This window comes from Moschus berezovskii, chromosome 3, assembly GCF_049115385.1.
Source record: "Moschus berezovskii isolate FMDL1 chromosome 3, NW_MosBer_1.0, whole genome shotgun sequence".
Lineage (NCBI taxonomy): Eukaryota > Metazoa > Chordata > Mammalia > Artiodactyla > Moschidae > Moschus > Moschus berezovskii.
Genome location: NC_142462.1, coordinates 74,441,285 through 74,455,101, shown reverse-complemented (window position 1 = coordinate 74,455,101; position 13,817 = coordinate 74,441,285). Strand labels below are relative to the sequence as shown.

The 13,817-nt window shown below is 57.2% G+C and overlaps 1 long non-coding RNA gene across 1 annotated transcript; it reads right to left on the bottom strand.

Moving 5' to 3' along the window:
- Positions 1 to 7,671: 7,671 nt before the first annotated feature.
- On the bottom strand, positions 7,672 to 12,809 carry LOC129552481 (uncharacterized). Its single transcript, XR_008685249.2, has 3 exons — positions 11,914 to 12,809; positions 11,011 to 11,105; positions 7,672 to 10,170 (listed from the first exon to the last, which is right to left on the bottom strand). It is a non-coding gene; the product is annotated as an uncharacterized LOC129552481 (long non-coding RNA).
- Positions 12,810 to 13,817: the final 1,008 nt, after the last annotated feature.

The window sequence follows — 13,817 nt, the reverse complement described above, 5'->3', positions numbered from 1 at the left end:
AGAGGTCCTGGTCTTCACTCTCTCCCTCCCTCCCGCCAGCAACCCATACCAGTCCTGTCGTGGGGGATGAAGCCCAGGGTTCATTTTCCTCTTTGAAGAAGCCCCTTCCAGCCCACACCTGCCCCCTCCCTTCACCCTGTGCCCCAGCTCCAGGCCCAGTCACTGGGTGTCTGGCTGGGGAGGTGTGGGCTGCCAGGCAGCCCAGCTGCCTGAGGTGTCCAAACTGTTGAGTTAGGTGTGGTTCTGAGATTAAAGCCAGCGCCTTTCCTGTGGCCTCTGATAAGGGTGATCCTGGGTGCTTATCTGGCAAGGTCTGTTTTAAGGCCCATGGACGTCTGTGAGGCTCAGCCAAGTCCCACCTCCATGCAGAATGGAGCCCTGGGGGATAAGCGCCCTTCTCGCCATCTCCCCGGACCCTGCTGGGGCACCCCGGGCAGGCAATCTCAGGCCATGGGTGGGGGACCCTGGGCCCTCCCCCTCTGCCTCACCCCTCCTCTGCCTCAGCACAGGGGCCAAACCTGAGGGGGTGCTGTTAACAATGATGTCAGGACTCTTGTGTCAACAGGCTGTGCTGTGTGGGGAAGCTTAGTCTGAGGAAGATTGTTCCATTATCAGTTGGTGTTCTGACACCCTGTTCTCCAAATTCCCAGGCTCAGATCCTTCTTGGATTTTACTGGGGGCATAGAGCTCAGAGGAGGAAACTCGTATCGGGGAGAAGTTGCTTCTTTGAAGCCTGACCCTGAAGGAGGGTAGGGGAGTTAGTGGGGCAGGGCACTCCAGGTGGGATGGGAGCAGGGCAGAGTTGCCAGGGGAAAGGGGCCTGGGGAGTCCGGGGGTTGGCGGTGGGCAGGAAAATGGAAGATTTTAGGACTGGCTCCTGAAGGACTTTGCACGGCAAGTGAAGAAGCTTGAGCTGTCTCTGTGAGCACTACAGAGCCACGGGGGGTTTCAGAGCAGGGCGGCAGTAGAGCCAAGTTTAGAAGACTAAAACTGCAACAGTGTGGAGGCCAAGGCAGCTCAGAGAAAAGATGCCAACTTCCAAGCTAGGGCCATGGAGAGGAGGAGCAGGAGGGTGATAACACTGCATTTTAGTGATCCAGCCTGGGGAGCAAGGTGGAACCCCTTGGGCCTGCCTGGAGTCAGGGCCCCCCTCCCCCCGCTTCCTGGCAGGCAGACTTCAGCCATGAGTAACCAGCCCCACTGTCAGCTCCCCTGTCGGCACTGGCGACTGCGATTCTCCTGGGAACAGTCTTTGCAAAACATGCCTGCCCTCCTGATGAAGGCTTCCTCCATCTCCTGCCTTGGCAAACCATGAAGGAGGGGGCCTCAATGTGAGGAAGTGCCCAAGCCTTTGTTCTGGCCCCGGCCACGGCTGGACCCACTGCCCATTGTTTCTAGAGCTGTTGGTGACCTTGGGCCAGCTGGACGGGACCGGTCGGCTCCCTTGGGGCTGGTCACCTCCAAATGCACATGGAAGACAGCCAGTCTGGCAGGACGGTTCTCGATTCCTCAGTGGCCATGGGGAGGGCCTCTGCCATGGCGGGGGAGCCTCGGGGTCTCATTTGTATTCTCAGAGGCCGAAGCCCCCCAGTTCTGGCCATTTGGAATGCTGGTGGGCATTCTGGAAACTGCTCCACTCCTGAGGATCAGGAATTTCTTAAGCAGGAAGGTAAAGAGAGCTCCCAGATCCTGGTCCCAGGTTCATGCTTCCTTCATGTCTGCTGTGTCACGGCCTCGGCTCTCTGGGACCTGCTGATCAGAGGGCCTGAGTCTATCCATCTGCTCTTCTCTCCCTGGTTTTGGGGGAATCTGTCTTGAACCCACCATGGGGCGTGCACTGTGAGAAAGGGGCCCAGACAGCTTGATTGCTTGGGTTTAGATCTTTGCTTCAATGTCACTGTGAGAAAGGAGCCCAGACAGCTTGATTGCTTGGGTTTAGATCTTAGCTCCAATGTCACAAACAAAATTAAAGCCTCTCTGAACCCCAGATTCCCTCCCTGTAAAATGGGAGTAATCACATCCCATGCTTCTGAAGTTTGGTGTGGGGAGTAAGTATATGGTGCTTGCATCAGAGCCTGCCACCCAGTCCCGGCCCAGTAGATGCCAGTCTTTTACTGGGAGTTGGATGGGAAGGCACAGAAATTGCGGTGGAGGTGGGGGGAGGTCTCACTCACTGAGTGTCCAAGAAGGGTGACCATGAGGAAGCTGAGAAGCAGGCCAGCTGGACCTGAACCTGTCCACTGAGCCCTGGAGGTCAGTCCCCCTCCTCATACCTTTCCAAACCCATCCCCAAATAGCTGTCCCTCTTCTCCCTTCCCCAGTTCTTACTGCTTCTGAGTTAGATGGAGCAATGTCTTCCTCTCTGGTTACCCCCGAAAGGCCCTCCCTCCTGACTCTGGACTTTGATCATGAGGCGCTTAAATGATGTGGCCCTAGACAGCTGGGCCCACAGTCTCAGTAGTGACCGCTTGTGAGTTAAGACCCGGACCAGCACCCAACCGGCATCTCCCTCCAACCTCCTGCTTCCAGATGAGGAAACAGAGTCTCAGAGCGTCAGGGCACCAGGCTCACAGAAGGCAGGTGCCAAACCTTCCTATTTGCTCTCCTGCCTCCTGAAGGTCAAGCGGGTAGAGGAGAGGCTGGGCTTCCTGGACCCCCTCCTCTCCTATCTTCCCTTACTTCCTGCCTTGTCGCCAGCTCAGGCCTGAGACTCTGGGGGCTATGGAAACATCTGCGAGTGTCCTGGTTTCTATACCAGCAAGCGATTGTGTGGGAGCCCAGCCTTTCCTTCAATTCAGGCTGCAGACTTCTCCCCTCGAGCAGCCCGGAGAGAAGGATGGGTCAGAGTCCCCATTTGGCCCTGCCCAGAAGGAAGCCTGGCCTGCCAAGGCGGGAGCAGCCATGTAGCCCCAGCGTCTCCTGCAAACCCCATTTCCTATGCCCCTTCCCCCAGTTCTCCCCATCCACTCCCAATGACTTTGGCAATCACAGAAAATGCCAAGAGCTTTTGTCTTTCTTCCCTGCTAACGCAGACACACCTTGGCTTTATTTGTCTAGATTTTCCATTTCCTTTTCTGGGAAATCATCAGAGCCCTGCACATCTCTTTCATCACAAAGAAGGCTGGGGAGAGAGGGCAAGTTCTGAGTCACCCTGGGAAGAGCTAGTGAGGAAGACTGGGGACCCAGCTCCCAGGTGACCCCGCTGTACTCTATCTGACCCCGCTTCAGGCCGAGATGACCACTTGGGTTGGCCTTTCATAGAAACAAACCTGTTTACCAGTTAAGGGCCTCGGGTGGGGGCAGTGATCTCCCAAGGCCTCTTGGCATGAGGCTGACCAAGGCTCTCTCCTCCTGGGTCCGGTCCATGGCTATGCCCATGGTCGTGTTCTGAAGTCATATTGGAGTTCCTCGCTCAGCCTTGGCTCCCACCGTCCCCGGTCTGGAGCTCTCTGAGGCCATAGCCTCTCCACCCCTGGCGTGGGTGCTCTCTGAGTAGGCAGGGCCCAGGCTTCCCCCTCCACACCAACTGGGATGGGAAGCAGAGACTCAGGCGGCGAAGAGAAGATAGCCTCATACAGGATGTCCCAGGCGTGAGGGGGATGCTGCGCCATCCCACCTCCACCAGTGCCTCTCTGCGGATCTGAGCCAGCAGCGGAGAGAGGGGCGGTGGGGAACCTCCCCACCGCTGCTGTAGCCGGAAGCCCACCCCAGTCCATCCCTCCTTCTGCTTGGTCTTTCCTCCCCGCAGACCACCTCCCTTCCTTTATGTAAACAGATTTGTTGGCCATGTCCCCTCCTCCGGGAAGCCTTTCCTGATTATTGGGAAGAGGTGGGGTTCTTCCGCTGCCCACAGGTCCACCTCACCCCTTCCTGAGGCTCAGGCCCTGGCCTTAGCTGCCCTCTTCTGAACACTCAGGGTTGAGTGTTGAAGCCTCAGAGCTCCACGTTTCCCTCTGTTGCCAGGGCCCTTGAGCCAGCTAGAGTCTGAGCCAGTAGGTGGTTGGAAGAGTCATCTCCCGTGGGCATTGACCATGGTGCTGACTCAAGCTGGGCACAAGGGGCACTGTGTCCCTCAGGGGTGCATCCCACGGGGCTGTCCAGGCTCAGTCCTTCTCACGGAAAGGCCTGCCGTGCCCCTAAAACATAGCCTGTTCCTCAAATCTCCTGATGGTGAGGGCTGCTTCATCAATTCCCTGCGCAGCCAGAATCAGGGGAAAGACTTCATCCTGATAACAGAGAGCTGTGTCTGTTATCATAGAGTACGAGTAGGTAAACACTTCTTTCCTTTCTTGCCATGGCTTCCAGGAAACTCCGACGGAAAATGATACTCAGTTGCGATCTCTCTCCTGTATCATGAGAGGGTTCCTTCCTTTCCATGTTTGCATTTTAACTAGACTCAAATCAGGAGTTTATTTTGCTTGCTTGTTTTGGTAATTCAGCTCCTTGCTGCTCAAGGTCCTGAGACCAAAGGTCTTGAGACCAGCAGCATTGGTATCATCTGGGAGCTTGTTAGAAATGCACACGCTTGGGCCCCACCAGATCCGCTGAATCAAAATCTGCATTTTTAACAAGATCCTCAGGGAATTCATGTTCCCATCAAAGTCTGAGAAGCACTGATGGACTCCTCCTCAGATGCTTTGGGAACAGATGTAAAAGATATATGAAATAAGACCAGTAATGATTCTCCCCTTTCCTACCCTGATTTTTGTACCAACGAAATTTATCTCTGCTGAAGCCTAGCTCAAGCTGACCCCATCCCGTCACACCAGCCCTCGCTCTGATTTTGGTCCTCAGTTGTGCTCTCTAGCAGGCTTAGGTCACTGAGAGGATGGGATGGGAGTCTTCTTAAGTTGTCGTCTATAGGATGAGGCAGGTGGTGGGCATGTGCCCCAGGACAGGGGACCCTCCATGGACCAGCTGTCTGCTCCCTCATGAATCAAGGTCATCTTTCTACAGTATTGGGCTCTGGGCAGTGGCTGCTCCTGGCCACTCCCGGGGGTAATGGAATTGTCCTGGTGTGGTCTTGCTGGGCTTGGGCTTCCTACCACCACCAGGATGAAGCAGGAGCACAGAAGGCTGGAGAGACTTGGGGATGGCCCCTCTGATATGTGATAGCCCCCCAAAAATAGTCCTTAAGTCCCCACTTCTTTTGCAAAAAGCTGTTGCTAGTCAGTGTTAGGGGGCACACTTGGTCTGTGGCCCTGAAGGGCAGCGCTGGTGACGGTGGCAGCATTGCTGGGAAGTGACATATAGAACCACTCACTAACTACAAGAGCTCCTCACCAGGAGCAGATGAGAAGTTCCTAGGGGGAGAGATACCCACAGAGGAGGTCATAGCCCTTGGGCAGGGAAAATACTAAGAGCTTCCAAGGTCTGATGAAATGCAGTTTTTAGGCAGCCTGTACGATCCCTTCAGATTCTGAGATTCTATGATTCAAAGTCCTCCTCCTCCAAGAAGGCTTCTATGACTTCTCCTGCCCTCACCGATCACTCCCTCCCTACCAGCCAGTAACCTTGCCCAGGCTCATCTCTGACTGCTTTGTACTTGTGAGTCTGGACCCCCTCAAGTAATCTGGTAACTCAAGTCTAGGTCTCCCCCTCTGCCCCACCCTGTCCTTTGACTGGCAGGGTAGAGATGAGAGGCAGATGATAGGAAGATGCCAGCAGCTGATCCAGGTCAGTGGGTCCCTTTTCCTGCTGACTCAAAATATAGCCACTTTCAGGGCATCTGGTTCTTGAACATGTAGGGCTCACAGGAAGACCTCTCACCACCTCTTAACCTGCTGCCAACATTCTATTTATTCACTTTCATGCCTGACCCTGCCTTGGACAGAGGCAGGATTGACACGAGGGGACCTGGGGTTCCTGAGTTTAGGGCAATACTGCCTCAACTCCTCAGGTGCTGGCTCTTCAGAGGTCCCAGTGATGTCAGCCTGGAGGGGGCGGTGGGGAGGGGTGAGTCCTGCCCCTCTCAAGCAGCGAGTCCTTCCTGGTCACTGTGTGCTTGCCTGACTGCTGCTCTGACGGCGGGGAAATGACTTAGGCTGAGACTGGTTCACTGTGTATGACACTGGGAAAGCCACTTTAGTCTGTGGCCTCAGTTTACCTTTGAGCAATAAGGTGTTGATGACCCTCCTGAAGGCCCTCCTATCCTAATGGTCAGTACTCAGGAGACCAGAGATGTCCAGTCTTGGTGGCAGGAGGGCTCTGGAAAGAGTTACACAGGCACCCTGTGAGTGGACTTCCTAGGACCTATAAAACAGTAGCACAAAGCGGGAGGTGTGTGTGTTGGGGTGAGGCTGCCGGTACTGGAGGCTGGGGAGTTAGGGCCCTTGCGGGGCCCAGGAGCCCAGGGCAGGGGGCCATGTCATCATTTTCTCATTAGGCAAGACAGCGATCCGCCTGTGTGAGATGATCTTGCTGGCCCTGTGGGCTCCAGGAATGTTGGCTTCACATGAATAGAATCCCCAGACTGGACCACAGAGGGAGGGGTCTCCGGTGGATGCGGACAAGGGCGGCTCTGCCTACCTCCTCCCACCGTCCTAGACTCCCCCCACCAGCCCCAGCCCACAGAGTTCTGGAAAATCAAAGAGTGAAAGAGGGGAGTCCCCATAGCTGGCCTTGCCCCTTTTGGCACTTTAGGGGCTCAGCACACCCACCCTGACACTGGCTGGTAGGCTGGCTGGTTCCATTCACCTTTGGAAACTTGCCCAAGCTGCCCTGCACAGTGATCTTGCTCCCCATCTGGCTGTGAGCAGAGAACTGGGTCAGACTCAGTACCCATACCCAACCAGGCCTGGGGGGCAGGGTCCCATCTGGAGAGGAAGTGAGATAAGATAATTTCCAAGAGAGAATCCACAAAGTCACTGTGTCCCAGAAATGCCCGCTGCTGCGTTCCTCTTGCCCTTGGCTCCTCCTCTCCACCAACTTCAGCTTCACATTGGGGAGCAGAGGGAGGTCCCGGGCTTGTGAGCAGCATGGGTGGCTGCAGCTGTGAGTGCTTGGAGGTGCCAGAGAGGCCGTGCAGATGTCCCCGGGCTCAAGGTATAGGCAGCAGAGGCCACAGTGTACGTGGCAGTGTTTCAGAGGTGCAGGGGTTTGTGGGCCATGATGTATATCTTTACTCTGTGTGTCTGCATGTGTGTGCAGGTGTATATATTTGGGCATGCACATGTGTTTGTATGAGTGCAACATGTGTTTTGTGTATGAAAACCAGTGTGTGCGCATTGCATATATATCCACGTGCAATGTCTGTGTGTATGTGTGTACATGTGTGTGAGAATATGTTGTGTGTGTGTGTGTGCGCACATGCATGCAATCCCGTTCACTGTCAGGGTGAAGAAAGGGTCAAACTGGCCTGTGTTGCAGCACCTGGATCAGGTGTGACTTGGCAGGGCAGTCAAGAGGATGAAGGACTCACGATGAAGGAGAGAGTTGTGGACACCGCTCAGCCCAGGACTGCGCTTTACTTGTCAGAGGGGTCAGTCTAAGTGAGCGCTGCTGGAGCGTGCCCATCTCTGGCACCTCCCTGAATACTGACTTTGGCCTCAGTGGTGGTGGTGGCAGCCATGGTGGCGCTCCAAGCCGCACTGTGATTTTTGTGAGCTCAGGGTTCTTTTACTTTTGTGGGTCCCTTCCTCCATAAAAAATATTAAAAGTGGAATTTGATGACTTGGTGGATATAAAGACAAATGTATTCATCGTGGTGGTGAGGCGCAAGCACAGTGAAAGAGGAATTTCCCTAAAGCTCTGGAACCTGCAGGGCCCAGGCAGTCCCACTGTGGGGCCCGAACTGAGCACGACGTGGCACCAGCCGGCACCTGCTTCCACTGCTAGAACCCAGCGGTGGTGTGTTTGCTGGAAGCGCCACAGAGCCAGTGAGTCTCGGGCCCTAGGAAGTGCCCAGGTGTCCCAGCAGGGCCCAGAGGAGGCCATGGCATCCAGCAGGTGTGAAGGGAGCAAGAGACAGCTGGAGCAGGGTCCAGCAGCCGGATGGTTCTCAGGAGCAGGCAGGGCCCTGGGAGATTTCGTGAGGAGGAGCAGAGGCAGTGGGATCCATAGGAGGGCAGGGAGGCCTGGTTGCCAGAGGGCACAGGGGTGTCTAGGCAAGGGTGGGAGCAAGACAACAGGGAGCCTAGAGTCCTGGCCTGCTGGACTTAACAGTGCCCACCTGGATACTCCCTCCGAGCCAATGACCAGAGGTGAGGCTGTGATGGCACGGGACATAGAAGTCAGGCTCCCCCAAAGATACCTTCCAGCTGCCCAGACACTTTTCTGAGTCCTTGCTGGAGCCCAAGCAGGAGGTGGCCTCTTGTCCAGCAGAGAGGGGAGGAGGAAGAGGCTGGGTGAGGCTGGCAGACCTGGCCTTGGCAGGAACCTGAAGACTTGCACTCCAGTTCTGGCTTCACTCTGACCCACCAAAGAACCTCGGGTACGTCACCTGGTCTCTCCGACCCTCCATTTCCCCATGTGCAAAATGAGGGCATCAGATCCCTTGTTCTCAGACCCCTCCACTCAAGTCTTGATGCTTTGTGATTTAACAAGCAAAGACAAGAGATGTTTGAGGGTCCAGGGCAGGAGGGTGTGTGGGTCTTGGAGAGTCGAGTGGGAGCTGCAGGGGCAGCCAGCCCAGTGGAGCAGGGGGTGCCCCATGTGTGCCCAGGGTGAGGAAAGGCTCCAAACCCACTTCCCTGCCAGGTACCCCGTATGCTGAGGTCAGCTCCAGGTGGAGCCCCCTATCCTGCCAGTGTTCTCCTGAAGGGTGTGGTCAGCAGCTTGGGGCAAATGGCACCACCAGTGCTTTCTGGAAGTGAGAGATGGCGCCCTCCTTGCCCGCAGGGCAGGGCTGGGGAAAACGTGACCTCACTCCCTCCTGGAGGAACTCCTCCAGTCCTAGCAGACAGGGGCATAAGGGGGTGAAGGGGGCGGGGGCTGTCCCGTGTCCTCATTCAGTCCCAGGAGCCTAGCCCAACCCCCGCAGCCAGGCAGGGGGGCAATTTTCCCATACTGTCTCACTGGATCCTCTTCTGTAGCTTCAAGTAAGGGCTATTGCTGGAGAGTTGCCAAGACATCAAAATAGAAAGTCCTGCTTTCCAGAAAGAGGTCTGACACTGTCCTACCCTCCCTATCTCCCCAACAAGCCTTGATATTATACAGGGTAGGCAGGGAGGGGGTGAGGGCAGCATGAGGAGAATTGAATGGGAGGCAGCATTTTAGAAAATTACTAAATCGTTCCGCCTCTGGTGAATCACTGGTGGCCGCTAAATCCGGTTTTGATTTAAGGGGGATCGTGTGACGCCTCAATGGCCAGGAATTATCTGTCACACAGGGAAGAATTAATATTCTTTAAGAGGTGGGTACCTTTTCTCCTGGGGGAGTTGGACAGTCAGCAAGCAGAAGTTTCCAAGATCACGCCTGCCACGCCCAGCCCTGCACTCAGTTCTGCTGGGAATACTGTAGATGAGGAGGGAGAAGACCCAGGCTCTTGGGCCCCCCCTCACCCCACCAGGTCAGAAGGGGACAGCCCAGGCTGGGGTGAGCTCAGTGCTGTAGCTGTGGGTGCTGCTGTGGAGGAGGGGTCAGAGGAGGCTGGCGTAGCGAGGAAGCAGGAGACACGGTTCGCACGCAAACATCTGGGGAAAGTGAGCCTGGTGGCTCAGGAGCCCTGGCCTTTGTCTGGGGCTGGAAGGGGTGGTGGCAGGTGCCACACAGGGTGGTTAGTGGAGAGCCTTTGAGTCTCCGTTTTGGTCTCTGTACTCTGGGCTTCGGTCCCGCCTCTCCTCCCTCTTGGAGGGGAATGGTCACGCCTCCCAGGAATGATGACTCTGTGCTGGAGCCAAATCCTTGCTTCCCAGGCAATGGGGGCAGACAATTCCCATCTGGGCAGCTCAGGTCCAGGTCAGGGAGGTATGGTAGCTGGTGCCCTATTGAGGGGAAGAGCTACGAGGACCAGAGGGATTCTCTGGGAGTGGGCCTTCATGGCTTCTTCTCCGAGACCCCCAGGGACATCGCCCTGTATCGCCACCCTCCATCAGTGCACTCTGCCAGGTTCAGAGAAGCCTGAGGGATTTGGGGAAATTCGTCCAAGCTGCTGGTGAGCTGATGACTGTCACGGCTGGTCTACTGTCTGCGTCTCCTCCCACCTCGAACTCCATCTTCCCGGTGGGCCTCCTGGAGGGAATGAAGTCATTGTTCCCCACAACTCAGCCCATGGTGAGAAATCCCTGTGGGCCCAGAAGGGAGGGTCCATCCGCTCGGCCCCTCTACCCTGTGATCCACAGAAGCTTCTGGCTCTTAGAGTGACGGCCTCGGCCACACCCGTGGGTGTCTTGCCCCCACACAGCCCAAGGCCGATCCTTGGCCAGGGCGTGAGTCTCTGTATGTCCACCTCTGGACCAAGCGGAGGTCCTCCCGCTGGATCCGGTGGGGACAGGGGCCAGACGGCCCTGGGAACAGCCAGCTCTGACTGGAAGGCAGGTCTCCCGGGCACGTCAGGAAGAAGAAAGCACATCTGGAAAAGTGTTTGCTGAGGCTGCTGCTCCGACAGGGCCAGACAGTGCCCGGGCCTCAGGGGTGGGAGGGGAGGCAGCCCCCACCTTCTGTAGGCTGGCTCAGGCCTGTGGGTTCTGGAGGCCGGGCCCACATCACTGCCCATGGGAGGGCCACGGAGCCTGAGCCAGGCCACACGGAGCGGGGACTGGGTGGGGGAAGTGCTTTCCTTGGAGCCCAAGCTCCCCAGCTGGTGGGGCTGCACGGGTGACCTGGCTTCTGCATGTGCCCACTCTCTCCTTGGTGACCCCTTACCCATGCAACCCTGACCCTACCCAAATTACGCTGGGAAGCTGCAGGAGGTCCTCACACACTCATCCCCTCACAGCTTCCCCAGTCCTTGTACTTGTTCCTGGGCCAGCAGAACTGGGGTTTCCTATTAGGGGCCCTGATAGGCTGGCAGAGGACAAGACTGGGGTTCCTGAGTCCCCCAGCTCTGCCATTCCTTGGCAAACCACTTACCCTCTCAGCCTCCCAGGGTTGTGGTGAGGATGGGCCCTCAGATAAAGGCTGTTTCTAGTTTTTCCTCCCCGGATTGGGCTGGGTTTGTGGCCGACCTGTGAGGAGATAGAGGGGTTTGGGGCCTTCTAGGATCTGTGGCTCCCCCTTCCCCATTGGAATGGCCAGCACGTGGCCACAGAGGCCCTTTTGCATAACAGGAGCTGGCAGGCCAACGAGGAGAGATGTCTGCCACTGTTCTGGAGACGCCTGCACTCTGATGGCGCCTCCTGTTGACGGCAGTGCTTTCATCCAAAGAAAGGCAGCTGCCACCCTGGCCTGGGAGAAGGGGCAGGAAATGCAGGGGGCTGGAGGGTACTGCCCCGAGGACCCTCGTATCATCCTGAGATTGGTGGCTGCCTAATTTGCCTGGGCAAATTGCTTTGTCACAACCCCTCCACATCCCCCATCTCCTGCCCAGCTCCAGATGGACGTGGGCCTCTAGCAAGTACACACTCACACGCGTACGCCCCCACTGTCACACGCTCGGTCACCCACACAGAGCCTGCAGGCTCATATGCTGGGCTTCAGGGGGACAAGGAGCTGGGCCATCGGGTTGTAGCTGTCCCCCAGTACCCAGAATGGTGTTTAGCGCTTGAAAAGTGCTCAATAATTATTTATTGGATGAATTAGTACTTCCCAGGTGACCCTCACCCCATGCACAGTAATATAAGATGCCTGGATCCTGACCTGGCCCGTGGACACCGTCACAGAACCCGGAGCCCACACAGGCCTGTGCAGACTCCTGTTCCTGTCTCCGGGGTGCCGTGCCCCCACACCAGCCTGGCTAGTGGCCCCTGTGGGGCTGGAGCCAGCTTTTGCCCTGCTGCCTCCCTCAAGCACACCTGGCTGGGTCCCAGCACCTACTGGCGTCGGAACTGGTCACTGCCCAAGCCGAGGGTGTGTGTCCCTCCTTGGTGGACGTGGAGTCCGTGACTTGAAGGGAACAGTCCTGCTCCAGAAGACCCTTCTCTGAGGTGCACCTCAACCTTGTCCTCAGAGCCTGGTCTGAGGGTAAACAGGCCATCCGCCAAAGCCTGAGAATGCGGGAGTCCCAGCCATGTGGAGGGAGCTCTGGTCGGAGGCTTGGAACTGACCAGAGAACCCACTGAGGGGCATGGTGGCCATCAGGCCACGGGGCCGGGGCTAGGGAGCGAGGAGCCTCCCAGGGTGTGGAGAGCAGAGCTGGGCCTGCCCAGAGTGAAGGACGTGGAGGAGGTTCCGGGAAGTGGCCCAGTGGGGCTGGCTCCCTCTCTCAGACAGTTAATAAGGCACCAATTACCTCCGGCCACAGGGCTCTCTGGGCAGGCTGGGCCCGTCGCCACCATGCTGCCTCCCTGCCTCACGTCCATTCCATCCTGTATTTACAGACACTTAGGTGTGCTTAGGGGCACACAGCTCCCCACAGCTCCACCCAGAGGGCCTCCTCTCCCAGTAAACACCAGGCTGACCGCTGACCCCAGGGTGAGGGCAGCTCTGGTACACTGCAGTCAGGTAGGAGGGAGGCCAGTGAGGGTTGGCATCATCTTCTGCAGATGGCCCCTGGACACACACAGAATTCAGAGAAGCCCTTCCCCTCACTGGGCCTCAGTTTCCCACCTGTAAAATGGGGAGAAGCCAGCATTCTCGTGGTGTAAATGAGGTAGGGCTGTGGTGAGGCAGGTAGGAGAGGGCTAGGAAGACCCCTCCCTCCTGGGTCCAGCCTCACCCAGGGTCCCACCTGGCTCCTCGTCTCACAGGATAATGTGCAGCAGGCTGTTGGCTCCTCGCTGGGCTCCTGGCCCAGGGATCCAGTTTCTTCTCATTTCCTTGGCTGCCTCCGGGCGTCTGGTTTGGGGATGCACAGGGAGGAGGCTGAACTATGGGGCAGGGTGGGGGTGTGGATGGTCTGCAGAGCAGCCTCTGCCCCTCCCCTGCTGGGGACACAGTCTGATCCCTCCCCCAACTCCTCCTGCTCGCTCGTCTTTCTCTTTTGGACTCTTGCCTCTGGGTCTAGTCCTGTCTCCCTCTTTCCAGGTTGGCTCTTTACCCTGCACGCCCTCTCTGTCTCTCTCACGCGGCTGGACCCGCCTCCCTGTCTCTGCCTGGGGATCTACCCCTTTCGCTTCCACTTTTGCTGATTCTGCTTCTCTGTCCATCCTTCTCTCTCTGTCTGTCTCCTTTTCCTCTTCCTTCTCTCTGGGTCTTTCCTTCCCTCACTTTCATGCTCCCTCCTCTCCACTGTCAACCGCAGGCCTCCCGTCTCCAGGTTAGTCTGCCATTTCTTCTGTCTCCCCTGGGGTCCGCCAGCTTGACAGTCTTTGAGACGAATATCCTCACCTGCCTTCATTTCCCCACTCCTGCCCCGAGATCATTAGCTCCAATTGCTCCAGAAGCTTGAAGGCTCCCAGAGTGGGGGCCTTCCAAATTCTCACCCATCTCAGGCCTGCCCTTGACCAGAGTGTCGGGGGTGGTTCACAGACAAGCTCTCTGTACCCTCTGGTGTTGCTGTGTCTCCATCAGCTGAGATCTGGCCAGTGGGGCTGGGGGCCCTGGGCTATTCCTACAGTGACATCCAGTGGCCAGGTCTGAACCGGGTGTGGGAGGCGCAGACAGCCCCTAGGAAGCCCAGGACCTGTGGGCTCCAGGCTAACGTCACTCTGGAGTGGGATGGGGATGCCAGACCAGCAGGGTCACGGTGCCCACCTCCTGGAGGGCAACGTCCACCTGCTGACCCTTGCCGCTCACCCCGCCCTGTCCATCCGGAGGCCTGGCTTTGCCCTCCGGCACCC